This window comes from Rhipicephalus microplus, chromosome X, assembly GCF_043290135.1.
Source record: "Rhipicephalus microplus isolate Deutch F79 chromosome X, USDA_Rmic, whole genome shotgun sequence".
NCBI lineage: Eukaryota > Metazoa > Arthropoda > Arachnida > Ixodida > Ixodidae > Rhipicephalus > Rhipicephalus microplus.
This window is the reverse complement of record NC_134710.1, coordinates 283,362,884-283,369,127: the sequence shown is the minus strand read 5'-3', so window position 1 is coordinate 283,369,127 and position 6,244 is coordinate 283,362,884. Positions and strand designations below refer to the sequence as shown.

General features: G+C 42.5%; 1 long non-coding RNA gene across 1 annotated transcript; it reads right to left on the bottom strand.

The window, feature by feature from the left end:
- Positions 1-208: 208 nt before the first annotated feature.
- Positions 209-2,346, bottom strand: LOC119185433 (uncharacterized). The gene is made up of 4 exons (XR_012887341.1): positions 2,294-2,346; positions 1,825-1,857; positions 772-831; positions 209-228 (listed from the first exon to the last, which is right to left on the bottom strand). It is a non-coding gene; the product is annotated as an uncharacterized LOC119185433 (long non-coding RNA).
- Positions 2,347-6,244: the final 3,898 nt, after the last annotated feature.

Sequence of the window (6,244 nt, the reverse complement as noted above, 5' to 3'; positions counted from 1 at the left end):
TCGCACTCGTCGGGTTGCAGTGCTTCTTTTTTCTTTGCAATCGCTTGAATTGAGGTGGAGCAGCTGCCAAGAAGGTCTTTAATGCTCGCATCCACGTCCTCACTGCGTGTTTTTCTCTTCCTGCAAAACAAATTTACACTTACCGCTAAGTGCCATCAAAATGTTTGCAAAAAGTGTGAAGGGTGTAATTACCGAGATGGTGCAAAATCTGTGGGTTTCCCGGTGGGCCTGCAGAAGAAACAGAAACACAGCACAGATTAGAAAAGCTGTCGTGAAGTTCATATGCAAGTCTTGGCAGCTTAGTTTCACATGTTGGCACAGAGAGTGATGCTAAGGAAAGGGAAAGAAACTGATTATTGCCAAGTGAGTGATTATGCCTGTAGAGTATAAGTGTACTAGCAACACAACATTAACAAAAACAGACAATTAAGTTGAATTGCGTGATGCAGCCATACATTGACAGCAATACTACAAGCATGTGATTGCCAACCTGCAATAGGCAGTGCAAGCAGAGCATAGATGACACCTGTCCTACGCAAAAAATTGGAGGCTGCTCATGCAGGATGACTAAAAAGATATGTCCAAGCTGCTATTCATTTGTACAATCAAAAAAAGAATTAAAATGTGTGCTGCCAGTGTATTGTCATCATTTTTCTTGTATGTTATCTATCTCTTCTGACATCACAAATTTGTACTTGCTCAAGCATGATACCTCTAGCTTGAACAAAGCCTAGCAGATTTAATATTCAAAGTCCACATAGGCATTCTTACATTGAAGGCGTGGTTGGTGGCACAGCCGAGCAGTTGTTTATTGTCGTAGCCTGCGAAGGCCTGTAAGAACCGTAATAATGATACGTCAGTGACATCTCGCATACTGCATGAAGTCAAACATGAACTAGTACAACATGAAATTGTAATTATTAGAAAAAAGAAACAAACATTGCTAAATTTGCAGTGTATAAAAGAAACAAGAAACAGACACTTATCTAACCCATGTGATTAGATATTTATGAAAATCAACATACCGCAACTCATACAGTGACATATTCGAGCATCATTTTCATGAATTAGGAAAAAGTAGATGTATCACTTGCATTTATGTTACAAAAAACATGGTACGTCACACAGCCTAGTCACGCTACACTGTGGCTTTGAACATTCGCTTAGCTGCATGTAGGCTGATGCTCTTATGTGCACCACAATTACTGTCCAAGATTACAGTGTGTTTTATTATTTATTCCCACTATATTCTGAGCTGCTTACAAGGTAAAAGGAGTTAATACTGTAAATAGTCGCTGTGTTTGCGCCTACTAGTGGAACACGTCAGTTATAGTGTATGCGGCAAAGGTGTATAGATATGCAGGCAACTGCACAGCACAAACTCGAATTTCATTATTGCCTTCACGTTCTACTGCTTCCAGCATGCATTTTGCATACAGCTCCCCGTTACCACTGAATGAGAGATTCTGATAAACGCAGCACATTGTTTTCCATGTTATCATTCCACGATTAGATACTGACTGGTAGGCTTTCAGTTGCACTAAAGAAAACAGGTACCAAAAGACTTCCTTGGCAGTCCCTATAAAAAAGTTCTAGCGCATCTATTTGACGTAAAAGAACATGCTTAATGCTCCTCTCAGCATGTGGACCAAATATAGCACTTAAAACAGCAAGGATTCACAATTATGAACAAAAGACAGCCACGATTTGCTTGCTGTGCCGTTAGCAAACTATGTTAGAGGTACAACTGTCACAGGCAGATTTTTGAATGCTTGTTTTGATTGGGTATATAAAAACAGATAAAACTTTTGAAATGTGACTTACCCTTCAGGGCATTCTTCTTCAAGGCACATCTCTCTAATAAAAAAGAAGTAAAAGAATCAGTATGTACCACTAGTGAAAAAGCATCTGTGCGTGTTGCTTGTTATTTTTTGGCATACAGTGTGGGAGTATTCAGATACTGTTTTTACAAATAAATATTCCAGATTTCTTCACGTCATTCTTTGAAATTTATGAAATGTCACAGTGATGTCCAAATATCGCAGCCTACTCAAGAAGACAGCCGGCACTACGTAGTTGTTCACATTCACCTGTTGAACAATTATTGTTCCTTAAAACTTCAGACAAGTTCAATAAAAGCTATCCTGCGTTTAGGTCAGCAGCTCAAAAACTTTACTTGTGAGCTGTGCCAACAGCACACAGGTTATAAGACAGAGAAAGCAGTTCTATTTCAATGTGCTTGGATTAGTAGAGAACTGCTTTTGAACACTGAAAAATATAAAAAGCAACTCACGGAGAAGCATAACAGAAGGATTCTTCACCCTCATTGGCACTGGCATAGCTGCATGTTCAGAGCCAAAAGTTAGCATATTTATAGCAACATAAGCCTGGAGACCAAACTTGGCCCACCAAGAAAACAACTTGAGGCACTTACATTCCGTTTAAAATGCCTTGTGCCATTTGTGGAGCGTCTTGACTGCTGCAAAGTAGAGAATGAAGTGTTGCAATGTTGCTTGGCCTGCTGCTGCTAGAGTAGCATGTAAGCTTACACCCATGCACACAACCCACAATGTCTCTTGCAGACACATAAATGTAAAGACTGTCTTATTATGCAAGAATAGGATATGTATTCATGATAACAAGAAAGAGTGGATGAAGTTTATATTTACCAATCTTCAGATGCCTGTGGCATGTTGGTTACAGGCCTGAAAATGAGCATTTGCTGCATCAGAATTGGCACACATGATGAATTATAACATTTTTTGTTTAATATAATTTATTTTCATTTCATAAATATGATCATAACACGAGTGATATAAACAGTGTAGTTGGTACATGGGCGACACAGGCCAGTTCTTAAAAGAAGACATTTGCAATGCTGTCCTGAAATATTTTAGAGTGAAGTAAGCTGTCTATTTATTGGCAGTAAAGCAGAAGTGATTTATTTGCATCCCTGTAGAGCTCCACAAAGGGACAGAAAAACACTTGGGATCCTGTCCTGAACAGCCAGCTGTTACTTCAAAGCAAGCGATCACTCAAAGGTGGGGGGGGGGGGGGGGAGGCGCACCCTCCATCATGTATCTAATATGTGTGCTCGCAACACTCACTCACAATTATGAAATGAGATGTGCTGTGTCTCGCGACAGTTGGCGTGCCCTCGCCGCCATTGTAGGCCTCACCGCATGACCCTACAGTATGAACCGATCTGTAGCACGAATTCATTGCAAAAAGTAGAATTGATAAATCAACGTACAACGCTTAATTTACGTAGAAGCACTTTTCATGGCCTGCGGTGTTTGAAACAGCATTCGCACGAACGGCGGGAAAAAAAACGCTCGGCTATGAGTCGTAAATAGTTTTTTAGCAGCACTTCTCGTGTCATTTCTCGTTCGTGTCTTCGTCCTAACGCTGCCCCATTCAATTCATTATCAACTAGGCCACCTTTCCTTATTCTGTAAATAGTTTTCTTTGAGCGACAGCTCGGGAACGTGCACGTCGACCCGGAGGGTCAGTCAGTATTCAGGAGTCTCGCAGCAAATTCAAGATAGTCGGCAGGCATGAAACAGGTATCCTGCGTGCACTGCAATATGAAACGGCACGTCATTGATCACTTACTTTTCCGCATAGTGAGGTGTCTGCCTCAGCATGCCATCACTAATTGCGAACAGGGGCCACTTAATTTTTCCATGATTGCCTGGCGCACCGCTCCGAGTGTTCGCCTCAACTCCCGACACGAGCTTCATCCACCAGTCCCTAATATTTTTAAATTTCATCATGGCCTGTGTTCCTGCACAAGTGAGTGAATAAAACATACAATTCATTCGCGCTCAACATGCAATGAGCCACGCAATCGCCACTTACCTGTCAATCCAAACATAGATCCTATAATATCCCATGTGTTCATTTTTGCTTGCTTATCTTTATAATCGGGCATCGTTTTGTCGTATAAAAAGGGGTACAGTCTGATCTCCTCTAAAAAGCGTTCGGTGTCCATGGTTCCGTTGTCAGCGTGCTTCAGAAAACGACAGCGCGAGAAAAATGACAGCCGGAAAAAAAAAGAAAACAAGCTTCGTGCGTTGCTATGGCGACTACCACGCACGTCGTTGATTGGCGCTTTGCTTGGGCGGCGGCGGCAGAAATAGCGCAAGGAGCGATTGAGTCGGCGGCAGAAATTCCTCGACGCTCGGCGGGATGGATGGATGAATGGATATGGCTGTGCCCTTTAGATCGGGCGGTGGCCAGCGCCACCAAGCCGTAATATATAATGAACCAAAAACTATATTTTTTTTCTTAAAAAAGAGTTTGAGGATTCGTACTTTGCAGTGAAGAGTTTAATTTTCACTCGCGCCTTGACTTTAGCCACCAATCAGATAACCTCCTTCTAGTGAAGTCTACCCGCTTAAAGTTTATTTTGCCCTCCCGGTCCCTAAACCCCAGTGCTTTGAAAAACTCTGCGCCATCATCCTGAACTATAGCGTGAAGCCCTTTACAGAACATTATCAAGTGTTCGGCAGTTTCTTCTTCCTCTCCACACGCACTGCATACTGTTCTACCCCTTCGTATTTGGCCCGATATGTCTTGGTTCGCAGTACTCCCGTCCTAGCCTCAAACAGTAGAGAACCACCCCGAGTATTATCATAGATCCTTTCCTTGGCAATTTCCAGCTTAAATGTTCGATAGATTTCTAGTGCGGACTTCTTAATCATGTCCATTCTCCACATGTCAGTCTGCGTTTCCTTCACTTTCTTCTTAACCGATAGTTCTTTTTGGTTTGGCCACCTGCTGTTTTCTAAGTATTTACCAGTCAACTTCCTGGTTCGCTTCCTCCATTTCGTATCGACATTCTTCATGTACAAGTATCTGAAAACCTTCCTAGCCCAACGCTCTTCCCCCATTTCTCTCAATCGCTTCTCAAATTTTATCTTGCTGCTAGCTTCCCTGCCCTCAAATGATGTCCATCCCATATCACCTTGTATTCCCTGATTTGGTGTATTCCCGTGAGCTCCTAAAGCAAGCCTACCTAATCCACGTTGCTTAATTTCTAATCTTGCTTGAACTTCTGATCTCATGCACAAGACCGCATTGCCGAACGTCAGCCCAGGAACCATGACCCCTTTCCATATTCCTCTCACAACATCATACCTACTGTAATTCCACAGTGCCCTATTTTTCATGACTGCTGAATTCCTGTTACCTTTAGTCGTCACGTATATTTCGTGTTCCCTCAGATACTCGGTTCCATTGCTTATCCATACGCCCAGATATTTGTATTTATCTGTTATCTCTAGCGTGACCTCCTGTATTCTAAGCTCACTACCTTCGTTATCATTGAAAATCATGACTGCTGATTTTTCCTTACTGAATCTGAAATCTAACCTATCTCCCTCATTACCGCAGATGTCCATCAATCTCTGCAAATCTTCCTTGTTGTTGGCCATTAGCACTATATCATCTGCGTACATTAATGCTGGTAGTGCCTGATCAATACGTTTTCCTTGTTTGACTAAAGAGAGGTTGAAGCCCAGTCCACTTCCTTCTAATTTTGCCTCTAATCCTTGTAGGTACATCATGAATAATAAGGGTGACAGGGGGCACCCCTGCCTAAGCCCCCGTTTTACCTCTGCAGGCTTGGATACCTGTTTTTCCCACTTTATAACTACCTTTTTACCTTTGTAGATACCCTTTAAAAAATTAGTGACTACATGTTCCACGCCTAGTGTGTCCAGTATTCCCCACAATTCCTCTTGAACCACGCTATCGTACGCTCCCTTGATATCCAAAAATGCTAGCCACAGGGGCCTGTGTTCCTTTTCTGCTATTTCGATGCACTGCATCAGTGAGAACAGATTGTCTTCCAACCTCCTGTGTTTCCGAAACACATTCTGCAGTTCCCCCAGCACCCCCTCATTCTCTATCCACGCCTGCAGTCTTTCCTTTATAATCTGCATCGCCAGCCTGTAGACCACTGATGTCACTGTTATAGGACGGTAGTTGTTTATGTCAGCTTTGTCCCCCTTTCCTTTATAGATCATGCTCATCCTGCTAAGTTTCCATCCATCGGGAACTTCACCATCGATTATTATTGTGCTCACTGCCTCTCTCAAAGCCTGCTTAGACTTCGGACCTAATGTCTTTATCAGCCTAATTGGAATGCCATCTGGGCCTGTTGATGTACTACTAGGAACCCTTTTCTCAGCCCTTACCCACTCTTGTTGTGAAAATGGAGCCATTGCACCACTTGATT